The sequence below is a fragment of the Rattus norvegicus genome, chromosome 9 (genome assembly GCF_036323735.1).
Source record: "Rattus norvegicus strain BN/NHsdMcwi chromosome 9, GRCr8, whole genome shotgun sequence".
NCBI lineage: Eukaryota > Metazoa > Chordata > Mammalia > Rodentia > Muridae > Rattus > Rattus norvegicus.
In genome coordinates this window covers 75,170,401-75,184,749 of record NC_086027.1, presented here as the reverse complement: position 1 = coordinate 75,184,749, position 14,349 = coordinate 75,170,401, and the positions used below count along the sequence as shown (strand labels likewise).

Genomic DNA, 14,349 nt, shown 5'->3' with positions numbered 1-14,349 from the left:
TATCGGAAAAAAAAAGTTCAACTTGGCTATTTTGGTTGGACTCCCTTTGTACATAGGACCAAGTTTAAACACAACTCCAGTGAATCTGAAGGCAGCAGTGAAGATAGATAGTGCAAGGTGATTTAAACTCCTTGGCTATCCAAGTCCCCTGAGTCTGGGCATTCCTCCCCAGAGTCTAAGCTTCTCTCCTCTGAGATCCAACCCACAGGAATGGTCCTGGAGCAGGAGCCTCTAACTGTTTCCTGGATAAGATTTAGTTTCTAGGCTTTCAGGGGAGAAGCTGGTACACAGCTAGTTGGACTGGCCCTAAAATTCCGAGTCCCTCCCACTTTTATATCGATTTCAAAGTCAACTGAGTCACAAGACTGGGCAGGTACAACTGCCACCTTACTCCACCCTTAGATTGAAAAACAGAAATGTAAGTAGGCCTAGGGACACCAAGCCAGAGTGGCATGCGTCTTCCATGGCACCCCTTAAAAACAGTGAGTCTGGGCACAAATTACAGAGTCTCATACCTAGTTCCAAATTAACTTCCTTAGGAAAGTCACTCATTGGCTGCCTGCCTCAGCTGGCTGACAGACACGTCCTTCTCTGTCAAATACCTTTAAATTCATATACAGTTAGTAAAACCTTGACAGCTGTTGCCCCTTTAGTGGTAGAACTCAGGCACCAAAGTATAGCTTTTGGAATATATAATTTTTTTGTTTGTCAACTTAAGTAGTTTTTTTTTTAACAGGGTCTCATGTAACCCTGGCCTCAACTCTGTTGTAAAAGTTTCTGATCCTCCTGTTTCCATCTGCTAGGATATCAGATCTACACCAGCCCATGCTGCGGATTCCATGCTGGAACTCTAAGTTGGGGCTTCCTGCATGGTAGGCAAGCACTTTACCAACTGAACTACATCCCTAGACTAACTGGAACAATTTCAAATATTTAGGACATAATATTTCCAGGCATATAAGTATACAATCCTTTAAAGCCAATGAGTTCTCAAGGTTAAAAAGTAGGGCATGTTTAAATTTGCATTTAAAATGCAAATATATCAGGAAGATAAGGTGAAGATTGTATTTCAAATCAGGTAACTCATTTTTAGTGGCGCACTTTAAAAAAAAAAAAAAAGGACTTTAGGCTCTCATAAATCGCCATGATATTCCCTATAAAATCCACAAAGAGTCTCTGAAATCAGAACGTGGAGGACTATTCAAAGCTTTTGAAGCTTCCGATTTGGTACCAACCACACTCATTTGATGTATTCCCACTCAAAAGGAAAAGTGGACATGAACAACAACAACCTTCCAAGTTCCACCCAAGACCACTCCATCCTGTACTGGGCCACTCTGCAAACACTTCATGAATGAGGCTAACTTCAGCCTGAGTTGCAATGTCTCCAGCTCATTCGAACAGTCATGGCTGCATTGTTTCCACTAGAGACTGGATCACCTTCTAGTAGTTTTACTACTTATGCTTTCTGTGCAGCAAAATTCCTGAAGTCCCTTCCATCCGTCCTCACTCCTGATATTTAAAGGAAGGTCAAACGCACTGTCCAGGGAGAAGTGTGCCACCTGAACCTTTCAAGAGGTAAGTACAAGAAGCAAATTGTTTTAATTGAGACAATCTTCTTAAACAGAGAAAACCCTTTGCCTCTGAATACAACTTTAGCTTCATCCCTGGAACCAGTCCCGAACCAGTCCCTGCCAGATAAGAAGACAACTGTATCTTACAGCATTCTGCTTAGAGCAATGTAGTCCAGATTCCACTGTTGTAAAGTTCATCAAACACTTACGCCCTTACAAAAATAACACATCCCATTTGCATATGACACATTTCGTACACTCTAAATCATTTCTAGATTATTTCCAACACTGGAGAGCATGCAAATGCTATGTAGATAGTTGTTACATTGTATTTTCCAGGGAATGACAGGGAAAAACCTGTATTATGTTCAGGAATTGTATTTTTAATATTTTTAATTGGGGGCTAGGGAGATGGTTCTGTGGTTAAGAGCACTGACTGCTCTTCCAGAAGTCCTGAGTTCAATTCCCAGCAACCACATGGTGGCTCACAACTATCTAATAGGACCCAATGTCCTCGTCTGGTGTGTCTGAAGACAGCTAGAGTGTACTCAGATACATAAAATAAATAAATAAATCTTTTAAAATGTATTTGCTTAATCTGCCACTGATTAAATTACAGAAATAGGGCTATAGATGTGGAGAACAATGTACTTTTAGACTCACATGCTATGATTTGCTTTCCATTGAAAAAATGTTTATTACATTTCATATAAATTGCACTGAATACTAAATTTCTCATGTGGAACTATGCAGTATGTTTTTAAATTAAATAAGAATCCAATTGGCTAGATAACAGTTGATCTCAAATATAAGAAACTATATGTGTACACATACATGTGTGCCTGTACACGGACACGTGTGTATGTGTGTATGTGCATGTGTGTGTCTGTCTTTGAAGATAACCCACATTCGCATACCACCACTCCCATTTTAGTTCTCTGTGAAACACAAAATAGGCAGAGTTAACGGGCTAATAAATTGTTCCAGGTACTATATTAAAGGAACTATATGATGAGGATTGAGATTCTTGTTTAGACAATGAGAAGGACGTGTAGTGAATACAGGGATCAGATGTGATCCTTGCTGTGCCCCATGGCATTTCAAAACACGGGGATTTCCTAACTGAGCCCTATGGCTGCTCTCTCCTATTTCACACATGGAGTTGCAGGATGGAATGTTGCTCATCCACAAACAAAAGCAGGCTTCAAAGCATTAATACTTTCATCCTGCTAAAGAAAATACAAATAAAACAACTAAATTACTATTTTTAGAGGTAAGATAGACAAATTCGGTAGGAAAACTTCAAAGCTGATAAGATAAAACTTAAAGCTGGACATTACTGAATTGCCATTTTGCTCCTCAAAATGATGTTGTGGCATTCTTTCCGATCCAAAGTTAGACCCTCTCTCCACCAATTCATTATAGCATATCTGTGTTACAGCATTTACAGTATATTTACGATGGACCCATTTACAGTAGGAAAATAAATGGTTACAGTTGTGGTGACAATACAGTGCCCTAACCATCTTCAGTTATAAGAACAAAATGCAAAGGCTTCAGGCTGACACAATGGATTCTGTCTCTACAACCCATCTGTGTGCTAACTCACAAGCCTTTTCTAAACTTAAAAAACCCAAATCGTTATGGGTTGAAATGTAGTTGTGGATATTCAAGTTTTGTACTTCGTGGTAATTTTCAGGTACATTCTAGATTAGCTACAAATAACGTTTTATATGTATATGAAATTAGAAAAGTTTAACTTAATATTAAACTTAGTTTAGCATGTATTGATTGATCCACCACATTTGGTGTACATCAGTGGATTCATCTACCCCATTGAATGACAATAATAGACTGCCGATAGCCACTGTTCAAGTTAACTTAAAAACAAAAGCAACAACAAGCACAAGCAAAACATTATATTTTGTGTCAGGTGAATTGAACAATTTTTAAAAATCATTTGGTCAACCAAACTATTCACTTTGAAGAGATGATTCACGCAAATGTACTACTGTGGTCTAAAAATATTTTTTAAATAATTTAAAGAAATGCTATCGCATTTCTGTAAAGTGTAGAGGCACCTGCCTTTAATCTCAGCACCTGGGAGGCTCAGCAGGTGGATCTCTGTCAGCTCCAGGCCAGCCTGGTCTACAAAGTGAGTTCCAGAACATCCAGAGCTATACCAAGAAACTCTGTCTCAGAAAGAAAGAAAGAAAGAAAGAAAGAAAGAAAGAAAGAAAGAAAGAAAGAAAGAAAGAAAGAAAGGAAGAAAGCGAGAGAGGGAGAGAGAGAGAGGGAGAGAGAGAGAGAGAGAGAGAGAGAGAGAGAGAAGGAAAGAAAGGAAGGAAGGAAAAAAGAAAGAAGAAAAGAAAGAAAGAAAGAAAAAGAGGGAGGGAGAGAAAGAAACAAAGGTGAAGAGAAAATAATTGCCATGAATAACTATCAATTAAATACTGTGCCTAAGGGCTAAAAGGATGTTCAGTGTGTAATGTATTTGTTGTCTAAATATGAGGACCAGAGTTTGGATCTCCAAGGCACAAAAGATTCCAAGTGTAGAGACGCTTGGGGTGAGGAGTGGAAAGAGGTAGGTCCCCCGAGCTCACTAGCCATCCAGTGGAGCCAACCAGTGAGCTCATGGTTCAGTGAGCAAGACTGTTCCTCCCCCACAACAGGTAGAGAGCAGCTGAGACCGGTCCCTAACCTCACCCTGTGACCCTGCTTGCATTGCACTTGTGTGAGTAACAATCAATGGGGACACACAAAGCAGCAACTTGCCTTTCTGATTGGAATGTCTTACTGAGGTAGGGTGCTTCAGGAGGAAGAATTACATACAAGGAAAAGACAATAGGAGATACAAAATGTATGTTCAAAGATAGGACCAAAATGGGAATGGAGTCTTAAGTAGGTCCGTGCATGTATGTAGCACAGGTAGCATATGAACAGCTTTGTCTTCATGCAGATCCTCCAACAACTGGACCAGAGGCTGTTCCTGAGTCTGTCTGTGGATCCTGTTCCCCTAAATGGTCGGCCTTGTCTAGTCTCAGTGGGAAAGGATGTACCTAGTCCTGAGGTGGTTTGATGGGTGTGAGGGACTAACACCCAGAGGGAGGGTCCCCCTTCACAAAGGAGAAGAGGAGGGTGGAATGTATGAGGGGTACTGGGAGGAAGGGGGCTGATATTGGAATCAAACTGAATAAATAAATGAATTTAGGGTTCAGAGAGATGGCTCAGAGGTTAAGAGAACTGCTCTTCCAGAGGTCCTGAGTTCAATTCCCAGCAACCACATGGCAGCTAACTGATAAATGGATATTAGGCAAAAGGCTTGGAATACTCATGATACAACTCACAGACCATGTGAAACTCAAGAGAAGTAAGACCAAAGTGTGGGTGCTTCAGTCTTTCTTAGAAGAGGGAACAAAATACTCAGAAAAGGTAGAGGGTGGGAGGAACTTGGAAGGAAGAAAGGAGGGGGAGGGGAAGGGCGAAGACAGGGATGATATACAGATGGTCAGGAAATTGAACAAAGGTGTGTATCAATGGAGGATGGGGAACTAGGGGTAGCCACCAGAAAGTCCCAGATGCCAGGAAAGCAAGAGGCTTCCAGGACCCAAAGGATACGTATTAGCTGAAATGCCCAATACAGGGAAGGGAAAACCTGTAGAGACCATATCCAGAGGTTAAGTAAGGCCTCCTGTTGAAGGATGGGGCCATCCACTTATCTCTAAATTTTTAACCAAGAATTGCTCCTGTATAAAGAAAATACGGGGAGAAAGTGTGGAGCAGAGACTGAAAGAGGCCATCCAGAGACTGTCCCACCTGGGAATCCATCCCATAGACACCAAACCCAGACATTTTTTCTGGAGAGGCTCTGCCAGAGTCTGACAAATATAGATGTAGATTCTCACAGCCAACCATTGGACTGAGCATGGGAACCCTGGTGGAGGAGTTGGTAAAGGGCTAAAGGAGCTGAAGAGATTTGCAATCCCATAGGATGAATAACAATATCAACCAACCAGATCCCCCAGAGTTCCCAGGGACTAAACCACCAACCAAAGAGTACAGATGGAGGGACCCATGACTTCAGCTGCATATGTAGCAGAGGATGGCATTGTCTGGCAGCAATGGGAGAAGAGGCCCTTGGTCCTGTGCAGCCTCAATGCCCCAGTGTAGAAGAATGCCAGGGCGGTGATGTGGGAGTAGATGGGTGGGTTGGGGAGCACCCTCATAAAAGCAGGGGGAGGAGGGATGGGGAGGAGGGTTTGTGGAGAGGAAACTGGAAAAGAGGATAACATTTGAAATGTAAACAAATAAAATACCCAATAAAAAGGGGAAAAGAAGAAAAAAAGAAAGAAAGAAAACAACCTCATGAAATTTGCAAGCAAATGGATGGACTAGAAAAAAGTCATGCTGAGTGAGGTAAGACAGCCCCAAAATGATAAATATTATATGTTCACATATAAGTGAATATTATCTGTTAAGGAAATGATAACCAAGCTATCTAATATCTAATTTCACATAAGAGCCATTTGACTAGAGGGAACTCACACCTAACACTGCTTGTGTCACCAAGAACCAGAGACTAGATAGCCTAGTGTGATGGTTTATATATGCTTGGCCCAGGGAGTGGTAATATTTGGAGGTGTGGCCTTGTTGGAGTGGGTGTGTCATTGTGGGCATGGGCTTTAAGACCCTCATCTCAGCTGCTTGGAAGCCAGTTTTCTGCTAGCAGCCTTCAGATGCAGATATGGAATTCTCAGCCTCACCTGTACCATGCCTGCCTGGATACTGCCATGTTCCCTCCTTGATGATAATGGACTGAAGCTGTGAGCCAGCCTCAATTAAATGTTGTCCTTATAAGAGTTTATAAGAGTTGCCTTGGTCATGGTGTCTGTTCACAGCAGTAAAGTCCTAAGACACTTATAGACCTAGGGTAAAATCAAACACTATATATATATATATATATATATATATATATATATATATATATATATATATATATATTCATAGATCAAGGCCTTGTCCTGTCATCATCAAAGGGACTTTCTTCTGCAGCAAATGAGAATAGACAAAGAGTTCCATGGCCAGACATTACAGAGAGAGAGAGAGAGAGAGAGAGAGAGAGAGAGAGAGAGAGAGAGAGAGAGACAGAGAGAGAGACAGAGAGAGACAGAGAGAGACATAGAGACACAGAGACAGAGAGAGACAGAGACACAAAGAGAGAGACAGAGAGACAGAGACAGAGACACAGAGACAGACAGAGACAGAGACAGAGACAGAGAATATCAGTTTAAATGTGAGGTCTCCATCAAATCCCTCCCCTCAGAGATCAGAGAATCCCAGTGAGCAGGAGGAAGAAAGCTTGTAAGAGCCTGAGGGGATGGTAGACACAACAATTACAAGGTCCTCCGAATCAACTAAACCAAGCTCCTATGAACACACAGAGAACAAAGCAGCTATCCTAGGGACTACACGTGTCTGCACCAGGTCCTCTGCATATACATTATAGCTATTAGCTTAGTATTTTTTGGGACTCCTGAGAACAAATGGTCTCTGACTCTTGAACCTGCTCTTGGGACTTTTCTCCAGTTGAGTGTCGTGTCTAACTCTGATATGATAATTTTGCTTCACCTTATTATATTATTGTATTTTGTCATGTTTACTTGCTACCTCTTAGAAGTTAGTTATTTTCAATGAGTTAAAAAAAAAGGATTGGACTCAAAGTGGAGGGAATATAGGAAGGAGGAGAGGGAGGGCAAACTATAATCAGAATATATTTTCAATAAAATAAAAAAGTGAAAAATAACAAATGAGTTTAGCTAGGTATCATAGAATACTTCTGTCATCCAGCATTGCAAGACCTTGAGGAAGGAGAGTATATCTCAAAGGAAGTCTGAGCCCCATTGGGAATTCCAGGCCATTGATGTTACATCCGGATACATGGAGATACACTGTCTCAAAGTAAATAAACTAAAGGTTAGATTGCCTTAAAAATATTAGAGTCTCAAAAGTCAGACAAACAATAGATAGAAATAGTAGGTAGGTAGGTAGGTAGGTAGATAGATAGATAGATAGATAGATAGATAGATAGAAATTTATCTCTTATGTTACTTATATGTTGTAACAACAAATATTTTTAAAACCTATCTATCCCTGTATATAACATAAACTTAACAACAGATTGAAAGAGATTTTGTTCATTCTTCTGTTCCATTTGCCAAATACTTCCCCTATAATATGTATATAAAATATATCTCAGCTTAACATGTTACCATAGGAGAGTTCATCTCTTTGAGAGGACTGATCAAAGTTCAAAGTTCAAAGGTTAGATTCAAAATGCTTCCTATAAAGTCAACTGGTGGTGCTCACACTGTTTTAAACTTTTTAATTCACTACAGACCTGCTTTCAATAAGTACCCTGTATAATTTTAACAACAAAATACCCACAGCCTTAGGCTCAATGTGATACTGTGGGAGGAGAGGGGACACAACATCCACTGCAGTGAGGTAGAAAAGCAAAACAGATTGCTTCCCCCTCCACCCACAGGATCTCGGCGGCACCCTCACAGGGACAAACACTTGGCGTCTGAGAATTTCTTTGTATTTCTCCTCCCTTCTAAGCTACCACCCACCCAGACCTTCCCATAGACCCTCTCCCTTGGTTTTAGCCCTTTGTATAACCTATCTCCCTTAGCAGTCCCATATTTGCTTCTGGTGCCTGCAAGAGATACCTGGTACAAATCATTCTCTGAGAATATCAGAAATTAATAAGAACTAATACAGCTCAGATAATGACATAGGATGCAGAGCTTATTAACATCTGCAACTGGTGTTGATCCAACACAGGAGTCAACAAATATTCCAAAATGCCTCCCTTTAATTAGTGATTTACCTATGTCCTAGCATTAAGGGCTAATACGGATCAGACAGTATTATTTTTATCTTTGGTTCTTTGTTTTAATCTGTTAAGAGGAAGTTGATCATTGCAAAGTATCTAACAGTAAGGGTCACCCTAAGCTCCTCCCACCCCTTCGCCCCCCACCCCAACATAGAAGTCAGTTTTCTATGCTTGGTCTAACCAGGCAGTAAAGAATCCCAGAGGGGTATAGTATATTTGCTGACATTTCTACATCTAAGCAAACGTAATACCTACTTGATTTTAAATGCCAAAGTGCAAATGTTAACAGTCAGTAAAGTTCAACAAGTATACATGTGACATATGGAAATATTAAAAATCTACTAAACAAGCAATTGCTTTTCTTTTTTTAGTCTGACATTTAGAAAATGTGTAAAGTGGTTTAAAACAGGGGATGCAGGGGAAGGGGGATGAAACTGTTCCTGCAGGCCCAGAACATTCTAAGACAAGTCTCATTTCTGGCTGTGTATTTCTGGCCAAATCCAAGACCCCTGAAAAGAAATACATGAGAGAGAAAATTAGGCCTTTAACCTCTGCAGAGCAGTGTTGGCAGAAGCCACTGTGGGAAGACCAGGGCTTCTGGTGTGGGATGGGATGGGCGTGCTGCTGGAGTTTCGTTTCCACTGAGAGGATGTCCTCTCCCTCAATGAGACTGCATCACCTACTGGCATGAGGTCATGGTTGTGCCAGTTTCACTGGGTCAGGCTCTCTCAGCACATTCTTTCTCCCTCCTCCCTGAGAAGGTGCTGTAAACAAGTCAGAGGGAGAAAGGGAGAAAGCATGCCACTGTACAGTGAGCACGTTCTAAATTCAAAATGCCTGCAAACTCTAGCTCCACCTGTGGCCGTCTAGACAAAAGTAGGGGCAAGAAACAGGACAAGAACAGCCAGCAAGAAAGGGCTTGCTTGCTTACGGGGGAGGGGGGTAGTTAAGACAGGAGAGAAACAAAGAAAATACAAATTAATACCAGTAAAATATTAATTTTTTAAGGGAAGCTAAATTTCTAAACTGCCATGATGTCTTGTTGTATGTCAAACAATTTCCCACCTAGGAGGCTAAAAACTTCGGAAATCAAATAAGCGTTCCAGCAAACTGAGAGATATGAAGGAATACAATTAAGCAAACCACAGATAGACAGCATGTATCAAATAAGAAATCAGTGTTCTGATAATATCAAAATCATGAATGAAGATCTGAAGTTATGAGAATCAGACAAAAACCTCAAGGAAATTAATGTTCCAGCATATATCCGTAGACATGGCTGCAAGTGCAACGTTTTCTTATTGAAAGGAAAACAGGACTCTCGCCTCATCTCATAGGGAGGTCCTGTGTGCACAGGGTAAGGGAGAGATGGCAGGAACTGATTCACAATCCATAAGGTTTTCTCCTAAAAATAAGACACTGGGTTCCGTTGAAGGAATGCAATTGCCACCTAGGCTGCAATCTTCCTTGTGGGCATAAAATCAGAAGCATTTTAAAGGGCTTTTGTTTGTTCCATCTATTTTGACTGCCAAAAATATCACACCAGCCCACAGTAAAATGACAGGGTGACAGTGTTCTGCTTTTACATGGGGCTGTGGTACCTGCAGCTCAGACCTTTTGCATAATGTGGCTCACATAAAAGGCTTTGTTCTCCATTGCCTCGCTGAGGCTACAAGCCCCCACTTCATTTTGCAGTCATTTCCTCCCACAGATAATTTTAATAAAATTCTATCTTTAATATTTAAGTTGGGTCCTTACTAAGATTCTTTTTTTTTCCTGTATCACACCTGGAATTCTGCACCACGCAAGGATAGCTTCGTTTGTTGTTGTTTTGCCACGAAGTCTCACTGATAACATATCCTCAAACCCCAGAAAACAAACCTTAAAAGAGGTGCCTTTTAGCTGTCCCCTCCATTTTGTAGTATGTTTGTAGGGCTTCTGTGCGTGTGTGTCTCCATCCTGACAAAAGCTTCACACCCAGTTCCAGAAGGTCTGTGTCCTGGATGCTGTACGCTCTGAGCTTACATCAGAGGGCAGTCCGTAGTTATCACGAGCCACCTTGTTGCTAACCAAACCCTTTCGCTGATGCCAGAAGGAAAAACACCCATTTCCAGTTTTCAAGAATGGTGCTTTCTGACTCTAGCGCTCACTCTCCCCTCCCCCTCCTCACACACCCAAACACACACCTCCCCACTCGAGCTCCTAGGCACGCTCTGCCTTTAAATTTCCATCCTAGAACAAAGGCGAGGCTAGGGAAGGCAGTCATTACTTCAGACCCCCACTCCCAAAGAAAGGCTTTAGAATCAAGAAGTGAATAGAAGACCAGATGCAGCTGGGTACCCACCCCTCTCATTTGGGAAGAAAGGACTGCATAGAAACCCAAGCCCTGTCAGGCTTGTACCTTTGTGCCCCGCCCTCTACAACCAAAGAACAGTTTTTCATTTTCCTAAAATTACCAATGTATACCAATTCTCCTCTTCCTGCTGTCTCTGGAGAAATAATTTGAAATTTGAAATTGGCTTGGCTCCCCTCGCCTCCTTCCTCACTGTACAGAGCTCTGAGGCTGGGAGCCCACAGACACACATAACAAACTAATAAAAGAAAAATAAATAATCTATCTTTAATTCCTTTCCCTAGGATCTTTGTATAATTTCTTACCCTTCTTTCTATAGCTCCGGCAATATTAACTCTCAAAACACATACCCTAACCTGAACCAAAGTTTCCAGTGGCTTTAAAGTGGTACCTAACAAGGTCATTGGCTCATCTTCAAATCTAGAGCTTAAGTACCTAGACAGGTCTCTTGCCCTGGAGTGACACCTGGAGAGGTCAGGCCTGGACAGCGCCAACCTGCGCGGACTCCCTTCCAGGGCACAGGGGACCGGACCAGCAGAGACCAGCCCGTCCGGTTCCTACTCGCCCGGCTGCGGCTCCTCGCCGGCAGAGGCGCAGGAGGAAGGACCGGGCTGAGCTAGGCGGGACGATGTCTTACCTGGGCACGGAAAGTGGACGCACCCGCGGTCACGGCAGACTCTCAGAGCTAGAGCTCCTCCGTGGGAGGAGCCGGGGAGACCCGGCGACCGAAGAAACGAGGGAAAGAAGGAGAAGAAAGAGAAAGACCGAAGGGAAGCGGAGGTAGAGAGGATGCTGCTGCCGCCGCCGCCGCCTCCACCGCCGAGAGCCCGCGCAGCTCGAGCGCCGCCCCGTGCGCGCCCCAGCCGGGCTCCGCGGCTGCCCCGCCCCGGCTGTTCCCGCCCCGTGCGCGCCCCAGCCGGGCTCCGCCACGGTCCGCGCAGAGCTGCCACCGCCGCAGTGTAGGGGAGGGGGAGCGCCGGCCCCGCCTCCTGCCGCAGCCAGCAGCCCGCCCCTTGGGGACAGCCAGACTCCGAGCCCCAGAGAGCCCCGCCCAGTCAAGGCCAAGGGCGGCGAGGGCAGCAGGGACCTGGTTCCTTCCTTCCCAGGGGTGGCCTGCTCAGCAGAACTGTCCCTCCAGGCTTGCAAAATGAGCAGCAGAGACACAACGGCCTCCTTAAGGACGACCTTGGGAAGTCAGGGACAGTGGTTTCAGTCAGTCATTGGGAGGGTTGTCTCTCGCTTCTTTGTATCACAGCTGAAGCTGGTTCACTGGACCCCTTGGTGGAAAAAAAAAGTCACTGATCTTGTCCTACAAACCCAACAACAGGTGCATCTAGAAACCTTCCAAAAGAAACTGAGGTAGAGAACAACCCCCTGTTGGTACTGTACATTGGAGGGATGGGAGTGTGGAGAACTGAAGACCGAGCTCTGTCAGTAATCTGAAGCATATATTGATTCAACTAATGATTCTGAAGACCTATTATGTATCAACCATTGTTCAAGGCTTTGTGGAAACAGGAAATTTAAATGTTCCCCATCCAGTCCATCTGTGCTATGGTCATAACGTCAAGTGAGGGTGAAAACTGTCAGTAACACCTCTCTCAAATTCAAAAAGACTTGTATAGTCTCAGGGAAAAATGTTGACCTTCAGATAATACCTTTGAAATAAAAACCATCTCTTTCAGCTGGAGGGACAAGTCTCCACAAACTGCTTGATCTTCCAGAGAAGGTAGGCTGGGTTCCGAGTACCCACAACAGGCAGCTCGAATTTGCCAGTAACTTCAGGAACTCTTGTGTCTTTGGCCTCCATGGGCACTTAAACACATACACAAACTTAAAAATAATTTAAAATGTTCAAAAGCATCTTCTAAGTATCTTTGAAAAGGAAATGTCCAAGAAAGTGGCAGGGTGGGTGGAGGTTAGAATAAATTTATCCATCTCTATCGTATTTTAAAAGTCAACCCAATCATCGAGGAGATGAAATTTCTGATGAAGTTATAGTGGTTAATTGCTTTAGACTCATAATAGACCACAGAACGTTAGAGTTTATTTCTTGGGCATTTTGATCTGATTTCCTCAAATTTCAAATGGAAACTCAACCCATTTACTGGAGACAGCAAACCTTAGAAGTCATTACACAGCAAGGTGTGAAAACATAATTTCATAGTCACACCCTAGGCTCTGGGCAGTGTCTCTCTCCACCCAGCTTCATCTGGTGTCCCTGTGACAGATTGCAAGGAGATTGGAAATATCAGGGCACACCCAGTGGTAGGAAGCTTGGTGGAGGCGGAGCTCTCAGAAGGTGTCCTGATGGAACAGGAGAGGATTTCAGCCTCTAGGAAATGATAAAGACAATATGGCGGTGGACAAAAGGAATAGGAATCCTGTTGGATCCTGACAGGGCACACAAGCACACTGGGAGACCTCATCCCTGATCAGCCCAAATGCTGACTTCTTCCCAATTCCTAGGAGTGTTGTGCTGTTTGATAAAGGAGCCTCACTCCAATAGGAAAATATTACTGTTCCTTCTGAGTTTGCATTAACCCTGAACTCAAAAGTCAGCAGAACTTCAGGCACAGAAAACAAACCTGCCCGTTTATATTTTGAAAAAGAATGGCTTTCCATATTAGTGGTTTATGGGATCCACCAAAGATAAGTGGTCTTTCTTTTGGAGGAACCCCAACCTTAAATGGTAGCATAGCTCCTCCCACCACCTATCTTAACCAGAATTCTGCCAGAAATAAACAGCACCCATATGCTAGACTTCCACAGAAAAAATTTAAAACGGGGAATCAGTTACAAAGGACAAGGATATGGGACAACAATTTTGAAGTGGGTGACAGTTTGGAGTTATCGGTAGGGGAAGAGAGAGAGAGAGAGAGAGAGAGAGAGAGAGAGAGAGAGAGAGAGAGAGAGAGAGAATTTGTATGTGACACATGGGACATCATGAAATTTTCCAGGCCATATTGACATTTCAAATGGTATTATAATTACCCAGGTTTTGCTTAGGAAACCTTACAATCAATATTTCATAAAGACAGTGTCTTTGTTATATCTAGAAGACACTATCTAGCAACATATATTTCTCTACCTCACAATATTTCTGTGCCCTCTTCTGTGATGTTTTCTGACCTGTAGGTATAGAGGTTGTGTCGTCGATGTACAGATTGGGTCTGGGCACCTCACTGTCACCAATTTTCTGTATTTTGACATGTTCTGGATCTCCATGATAGACTAAAGATTCATCGTACAGTTAGACATGTTATCATTCTTTCTAGGCTCTGCCTTACAGTTACCTGGCAACATCCAGGAATACCTGACTCAGTATATAAGGGACTGTTTGCCCCCTCTCCAATCTCTCTCTTACTCTTCCCTCTCTGTCCTTTCTCTCTACATTCCCCTCCCCCCTCTTTCTTCACGTGTTCATGGCCAGCCTCTACTCCTCTTCACTCTCTGTGTCTCTGTCTCTGTCTGTCTCTTTCTTTCCCTGTCTCTCTGTGTCTCTGTCTCTGTGTCTCTGTCTCTGT

General features: G+C 43.0%; 1 protein-coding gene across 22 annotated transcripts in view; it reads right to left on the bottom strand.

The window, feature by feature from the left end:
- Map2 (microtubule-associated protein 2) overlaps positions 1 to 11,712 on the bottom strand; it is a 258,569-nt gene extending 246,857 nt beyond the window's left edge. For 12 of the 22 annotated variants that reach the window (XM_017596293.3, XM_063266713.1, XM_063266707.1 and 9 more), the window contains exon 1: positions 11,460 to 11,674. The gene's annotated coding sequence lies outside the window, so the exon portion shown is untranslated. Of the gene's footprint in view, positions 1 to 11,459 lie in introns of all 22 variants that reach the window. The other 10 variants (XM_063266714.1, XM_063266729.1, XM_063266732.1 and 7 more) reach the window with 6 other exon arrangements.
- Positions 11,713 to 14,349: the final 2,637 nt, after the last annotated feature.